The 8412-nt window shown below is 39.8% G+C and overlaps 1 long non-coding RNA gene across 1 annotated transcript; it reads left to right on the forward strand.

The window, feature by feature from the left end:
• Positions 1-4753: 4753 nt before the first annotated feature.
• Positions 4754-7217, forward strand: LOC114560956 (uncharacterized). Its single transcript, XR_003693289.1, has 3 exons — positions 4754-4785; positions 7033-7092; positions 7194-7217. It is a non-coding gene; the product is annotated as an uncharacterized LOC114560956 (long non-coding RNA).
• Positions 7218-8412: the final 1195 nt, after the last annotated feature.

Here is an 8412-nt window from a genome sequence, read left to right on the forward strand (position 1 = left end):
TGCAATATATCAAACTGATCCACTCTCAATATGAGCATGTCTTTGTTTGTAGATGAAAAAACGATTGTGGTCAGTGTTAACCTCAGTGACAAATGCATAGTGTTTGCTGTGACTGCTTCACAATAGAATCCATCCTTGTTTCGCCAGTTGAATGCTTTTAGTGTCAAGCAGCAGCAGAATGTTCAGGTTTGCATTAGCAGTAGTCTGGATCAACGGAAGTACATTTCCAGGATAATTGCCTGACATCCATTTCGTCCTTCACCTTCCGCTCTCTGTGAACTTCGAGCTAGCAAGCTACACGCTGAAAATGGCAAGTTTTGAAGGCAATTTGGATAGTGCAACAAGACAGGTCTGCTTGGTTCTTTCAGGGAATGATTGTAAAGATTTAATAAGAATATGTTTCCGGAATTTACTCTAACTGGGACGTTTTGGGACTGATTGGGATTGCTGTGGACGAAGTACACACGGAGAGACGCTGGTAAGAGATAATGAGGTTTAACCATGTATCAGCTGATTTAAATAGCTCACGTTACTGGATTGTGTCAACAGTTAACTTCAGTTAATATTGGATGTGGAGTTTTCTTTTGCAGGGTGCAAATGTTCCACCAAAACCAGTTCCTTCCTCAGACTATTGTACAGAGCCACCGTCGCTGCGTCAGGAGCTTAGTGCCGTCCAAGACGATTGTGATTGGTTCAAAGAAATGCAAACAACCCAGAGGTTTTTTTCTCCTATCCCCTAATGTATGTGTGTTGTAGCCAGACCTTCTTCCACAGAGCTGTGGAGATAGGCTCGGCAATGCAAGACTACATTAGCAGTAATGTAATGCAGGTCTAATACGGTGTAAAGAGAGCAGTGTTGGGCAAGTTATTTTAAAACTGCGATCAGTTGTGCATTACTCACTAAAAGAGTATATTACATTACTAAATGTAAATGTACTGTATTAATATAGCGCTTTAACATAGTACATTCACCCAGGGGCGTAGCACCAGACCCTGGGCCCTATGCATAGGCAGTCCTGATGGCCCCCATGTTCCTCAACACACCCCCCCCCACCCCCCAAAAACAATTAAAAAAAAAATAATAATCGGGCCTCTGTACTCCTGAATCTGGAGGCCTAGATGTTTAGAGGTTAATACATATTAACTGTAATGCTTAGAGTAGCCTGATAACACACATTTCAAACCTCCTTTCTCAACATTCTCTAGCCTACTTTACTGTGGTTACTACTACATTTTGTTGGTTTTCTCTGTACCTTTACTTGCCAGCCTGTGTACTATGGTGTCTCTCTGATCATCTGTTAATTTATCTGGCTATAGTCCTGGATCCTTTGGCTAAAACTGGTCTGCACTGCTCTGCCTACGTTCCAGTTCCTCAGCTCTCATTTCCACACTGTGCTCAGAGCAACACTCGTGCTCCCTGCTGTCTTCACTCCCATCATCCTCAATCAGATGTTCTCTGTCATCTTTCTCTATGAAGGCTACATCTGATATTAACCTGTTATCCTAATTATAACCTAATATAATAAAACACACTAAGATGTTAGTGTTACTTAACACCTTTCAGTCAAAATAGCTAAACATGGTTTGCTTTAATTTTGATATAAGCTTCCCTTGTTTCAAATCCAAAAAGGATGCTGAGGGGTCTGTTGCTCACTGTTGGGACAGTTTCTGAAACTGAGGGCCATATGTATCTACCGATGAGCTACCAAGCTACCTATGAGTCTGATTAGCCTATTATTGCTAATTATAGACATTATAGCCAATTCATTTAAAATTAGACATGTTTTAAATTAGGCTATTACAATGGTGTGTTATATGCAAACAGCATTGCTAGTGTAGTTTATTTATTTAGCCTTTACCTCAGATTACAAGTATAAGCAAATTATCATTTGAAAGTGTATGTTCTGCTCTTTATAAGAGTTGTCTCAGTTTGTTTTTAGCACCAACAGTCACGGAGATATTCAAGCAATTTAGCACCATGGATTTCATTTTTTAGTTTGTGCTCACCTTTCTTTGAAAAGAAGTCAGTTACCAATTGGGTGAGACCTTAGTCTTTTTTTGTATACAAAATGTAGTCAGTCAATCAACTAAGTTATTCAGCCAATACACTAACTTTACATTTCATCGGACATGCATTATTAAATTTAATTAGGAAATGAAAATATCCAGGTAAAATAAAATATATTACAGACTTTTCAAGGGCCCTCTCTCCCCTTGGGCCCTGGTAATCAGTATCGGTTTTACCCCCGGTCCGATGCCCCTGCATTCACCACTCACATTCATACACTGTGGTCGAGGCTGCCGTACAAGGTGCCACCTGCTCATCAGATAAACACTCACACACCGATAGCAGAGCATTGGGAGCAAGTCACAGTTCAGTGTCTTGCCCAAGGACACTTTGACGTGGAACTGTAGGGCCAGGGAATCAAACCACCAACCTTCCGATTGGTAGATTGGCGACCGCTCTACCACCTGAGCCACACTCAGCAGCATTACTCATTAGATTTCTGTCCTTACCGCTCAGTTATGTGGCTGAGCTTAAACAGTGGCAAGGCTTTCACACTCACACATCACATCTCTTGTATTTAACATATGTAGGAATAGAAATGAGACATTTTGGTAGTAATTTAGTAATCCCATTACTTTAATTTTTTTCTAAATAATGCATTACTCTATAATAGAGAGGCGAAGTCCCTCCCCTTCCGGTGGACCTAATGGGACCTTATTTCGGAAAAATATGCAGGGAAGTGAATGGGAAGAGACAAATCGTGTTTTGATCCCGTTTGAATTGGCCATGAATTACCCATATGATGTTAGTCAATCCATCCATCCATCCATCCATCCATCTTCTTCCGCTTATCCGGTGTCGGGTCTCGGGGGGAGCAGCTCCAGCAGGGGACCCCAAACTTCCCTTTCCCGGCTCTACTCCGAGCTCCTCACGGATGACTGAGCTTCTCACCCTATCTCTAAGGGAGACGCCAGCCACCCTCCTGAGGAAACCCATTTCGGCCGCTTGTACCCTGGATCTCGTTCTTTCGGTCATGACCCAGCCTTCATGACCATAGGTGAGGGCAGGGCCGGTTCTAGCCCTTTGGTTGCCCTAGGCAAGATTGAGTTTTGCGCCCCCCCACTAGTCTTGCATTGCCAGATCTCCACAGCGCTCTGTCAGCGATACGTTATTGTGTGTTCATGTTACATATGGTGTGTTGTATGCAAACAGCATTGTTAGTGTTTATGTATTTAGTCTTTACCTCAGATTACATGTATAACCAAATGATCAAGTGCATGTTCTGCTCTTTATAAGGGTTGTCTCAGTCCGCTTTTAGCGCTAACAGTCACAGAGAGATATTCAAGCAGTTTAGCACCATGGATTTGGTTTTCTAGTTAGTGCTCACCTTTCTTTGAAAAGAAGTCAGTTACCAATTGTTTCCCCTCATTCTGTTTTCTCTCCTCCTCCTGTCTTTCCTTTCTTTTTGGTAGCCTGATTTGGCTTTCTTTGAGAAAGACATTTCTACAGCAAAAGTTTGCGCTCCACCTGATGCTCAACTAACAAACAAAATGCGTGCAGATGGACTAAACCATTTGGCGAATTAGCAAGGGGGGGTGAGGTGAGACCTTTTTGTATACAAAATGTAGTGGGTCAATCAACCAAGTTATTCAGCCAATACACTAAATTTACATTTCATCTGATATGCATTATGAAATGTTATTAGGAAATAAAAATATCTAGGTAAAATAAAATATATTCCAGACTTTTCAAGGGCCCTCTCTCCCCTTGGCCCCTGGTAATCAGTATCGGTTTTACCCCCGGTCCGATGCCCCTGGTGTCTGTGCCGCTGCTCGTCTCTATTTATCCAGAGAGAAGGCTCGTTCGAGATGAGCCAGATCTGCGCAGAATCGATCACCGGCAATCGGTGCCCAATGCATGCCGGTTAGATTTGTGTCCGACTTGATCCCGACTTGCTCTGACGTCATGCACACGTGGGCAACGATAATCTCACGAGACCAAGGCAGCCGCAGTTCTGAGACGCAGGTAGCTCAGTTGCTTTTCACCAACTGTCAGTACCCGATCCGTTCCACCTGCACAATCCGTTCTGCACATGCGCAAGATGTTCACGCATGCGCAGATGATAATACTGTTTTACGACCTGCCCGATCTGTTCCACGCTAGCCTCAGCCCAAGCTAAAGTTAATTTAGCTAATATGGAGTTATATTACTGCCATTAGTCAAGAGCGCATTATTTCAATTTGAGAGCATTTCTCACTGATATTACGTTCAGATTTCTTGCTCTCACACTCAAATAGTCACTGCTCGCGCTTAGATTTGCTCTGCTTGTGCTCAAACTTTCTGCTTAGACTCAGATATGTTGTTGTTTGGACAGATTTCTTGCTCTCAGCTTTGAACCTTCTCCTCGCACTCAGCCTGATTCTGCTCGCTTGCAAATTTTCTGCTCTCGGATCTCTCCTGCGCGCTTGGATTTTTTTGTGTTATAACCCTGCCAAAAGTCAACAACCAATAGAATGCCAGCTGTAGTGTTGACCAATGAAATGATCCCTGCCCCGTTGAGGGTGCGTTCACTTTACGTTAGAACGTCTGTTGAGGGCGGCTGCACTGTAACCGATAACTGTAACCAAGTTTTTATATCCCCGCGCCGTTCACTGCTTTATTATAAGTATATGTCAACAATGTGCACAGAATGGTCAACGCACTTTCACCTGCACCCATCAGGAAACGGGAGAAAGCTTTGAAGTGGGACATATGAAGTTATGTCAACAACTACGAGGGTGAGTAACATAACTTAAGCACCTAGCTAGCTAGCTAACATATGGCGCTAGCATATAGCCTAGCTTGATGTCCATAAACAAATAGATTTTCTTTAGTGTATAGCTAGATTGAACGACATATGACGGACTGTATGTGTATATGTGATGACCTCACTTTGTATTTTTTCCTCGTTTGGTTAACCATGTTCCTGGGATTTGGCTGATTTCATGTTAGAGCCAGTAGTAAAACCTAAACTGTAATATAACTGAAAGAACACAAGAAACTGGATTGTTTGTGTCAGCTTTTACATCACTGTTGTGTTGTTCATCAGAATTTAGTCTTCATTCCTTCATATAGCATTAGTCTGAAAATGATGAATTCATATCAGTCTGGTCTGTGTATTTTTTCGTTCATTCGATTTTCATTTCATAAACAGGTATTAAAAAACAACTGCAGCCGGGACATTCTAACTCTTAACGTGAAAAAGCTTAATGTGGTTAAATGTACCTAAGCAATGATCAATGTTTACCAAATTTCTCTCTCATATTGCTCCTCATAACCACTGAAAACTGTCAAAAAATCTAAACCAAAGTCCAATTATTATGGACGTTATGTGACTTATAACTGAGTGTTTAGTTACATTAAACCACGTTAAGCTTTTTCACGTTAAGCGTTAGAATGTCCCAGCTGCAATTGACGGAAACTGTAGCCTATAACTTCCTAAGCGACTGATCATCCGTTTTTTGCCACCCTTTACATAATAAATATGGCTATGAAATAGAACATGAAATACATAAATGAGGCAATACATATATAGGCATTAGCTAGTCATTATAGTTCAATAGCCTAAATACATATGTTTTACTTATATTTATTTCCGGGGACTTTTATTTATTCCGTCTATTTATATGCACGTTATATTTTATTAAGTTTTGTTATCTCACAGACTCTGACTAAAAGCAGCAGCAAGCCTGCCTGGCATCAGTGCATCATAGCATATAACTGCAAAGAAAAGAAAATATGAATAAATCACAAGCGCGGCAGATTCCCAGCTCAGCTAGAGCGGGTAACGCCAGCGAACCGCAGGGACCGAGGTCACAGGGCTGGTGGTTAGCTGCTAGCTAGCTGCAGCAGCAGCTAATATTAGAATATTAGACCAAGCACCGGAGGTCTGAGCCCCATGATCTGATCCCGAACCCCCGGTGACTCTCTGCCAGATCAGCAAGTTTAACGGCAGCAACAGAAAGTTTGCTGGGATTGTTAACGGTGGCGTAACGGTACCGTTACAGCCGTGAACTGAAAGTCTGTTTCCTCAGTCAGCTGGTTCGACTCTTTTTGGGCGAAGTTGTCTGTGGCGGGAAGAGACTGAGAGTCAGAGGGAGGCAGGGGGAGAGGGTAATAAATACATGTGACATTATGAAATAAAATTCCCCCCAAGCATTATCAAGAGTACAGGTTTCCAAAGTAATTTTAGCCTGGGCTGAAAGCAACACTGGTAGGCTAGGCTGGCGCTGTTGCCTTGGAAATGACAACATCTGGTCTCTGAATATGAAAAAACAAGACTTTTTTCGTTTCTGTTTTCGAGTGATTTTATTTTTGTTATATAAAATAGAAAATCAAAATCAAAGCATATTTTAAATTTCTCCCATCCCCTGTTGACCATGAAAAGGAAAACATGCCTTGTATTTCAATTTCAAATGTTTTATTTTAAAACGAAAATCAAATAACCATCGTTTTTTGTTTTTCAATACCTGTTTATGAAATGAAAATCGAATGAACGAAAAAGTACAAGGACCTTTTTTCATTTCTATTTGAGTGTTGTTGATTTTTTGTTATATGAAATAGAAAATAAAAATCATAGCATATTTTAAATTTCTCCCATCCCCTTTGGACCATGAAAAGGAAAAAACACCTTGTATTTCAATTTCAAATTTCATATTTTAAAACGAAAATCAAATAACCATTTGTTTTTTGTTTTATAATACCTGTTTATGAAATGAAAATCGAATGAACGAAAAAGTACACGGACCCAGTCTGTTAAGTACAATTTCACCACTATAATAAAACAGATCTAGAAATGTTATGCTTTATTGGCAACTTAAATGTTATTTTTTTAATTAATACAAAGCAAACTGAGCAGAAAAGAACAAGTGTTTTGTTTATTTGTTTTTCTTCTTCTAGGTGTGACTGAAGTATCCCTGTTGTAATATAATAGTAAAATCATGTTACATACACTTATCATTTATGTTTCTTGCTTAAATTCACAGGGTTCACAACCAGGCCTGGGAGAGAAAATTACTGATATCCACAAAACCAAATCAGATAAGGTATGTATGTATGTATGTATGTATGTATAGTAATGATGTTAAAGAAAGCTATGTACACCTAATATCTTCTGTGTTGATGTCTATGAATTTGTCTTTAATAGGAGCATACTATACAAAGACAACAGTGGAGAGTTGCTGGATCTTTCTGTCCTCAAAGTGCCAGAGATCTACAAGGACTTCACCCCTCTTTCTGCACCATCACCTGCATAATCAAAGTGATAAAAGAGAGAACAAACTATTGTTTTCTCTGTTGACATGAATAGGTGCCTGTAATGTCTGCCAATATATTCAATCAATTCAATAAATGTTGATAAGTATCACTGATATTTCTTAAATCATTGTAGTTTTTCAGAGCAACAAGATACAGATTATTAAAACCATGTTCATATTTGCAACAAATTAAAACCCAGATCAAGGCAAATTGTTTTTTTTCATTTTCCATAACATTTATAAAAAAAAACAGTACAATTAAATTGACCAGAGCTGACACTTGGTAAATAGCTTTAATTTACCTTGTCAAAACAATGAGTAATTCATAACAAATTGCACAATATTTGACACAAAACCTTAAAAGTGTATTGTGCATACAACGGTGAAAGCAGAACAATTTGCCTATAGGATTTACTGTAGCAGGAACATTGATATTGGCAAACAGATGACCCAGGTTAAGGTGAGTTTGTGAGCAGGGTTATGAATAAAGATAAGATAAGCCTAGTGTTCACAAGAGGGATGATTCAGGTATTGCAACACAAATTAAGAATAATTCAATTAAATAGGAGGTATATACAACTAGTAGAAGATAAATGAACTATACAAGAGCCATTAAGGTTAAGTTATGAGGTAGTGGTAAGCTAAAGTGATGTATAATCAATAGCATGGAGTCAAGTCAACAGTGTACACCAGAATAATATATACTGTGGTTAAGTAATGATACTTACTGTTGTTTGTACTAATATAACAAAACAAAAAATATACTAATATAATATAGTGTGTGATGCAGTATGGAGAACAACCAAGTCCCATATGAACCCAAGAGACTTTTAGTGCAGCTGTTGATGTTCACTACAAACAAAACTTGCAGATGGTTGTAGTCTGTAGTCAGCCGTACAGTAGGTAGATCTGGAGCAGATGGTTGTAGTCTGTAGTCAGCCGTACAGTAGGTAGATCTGGAGCAGATGGTTGTAGTCTGTAGTCAGCCATACAGTAGGTAGATCTGGACCAGATGGTTGTAGTCTGTAGTCAGCCATACAGTAGGTAGATCTGGAGCAGATGGTTGTAGTCTGTAGTCAGCCATACAGCAGGTAGATCTGGACCAGATGG

The sequence above is a fragment of the Perca flavescens genome, chromosome 9 (assembly GCF_004354835.1).
Source record: "Perca flavescens isolate YP-PL-M2 chromosome 9, PFLA_1.0, whole genome shotgun sequence".
NCBI classification, from domain to species: Eukaryota; Metazoa; Chordata; class Actinopteri; order Perciformes; family Percidae; genus Perca; species Perca flavescens.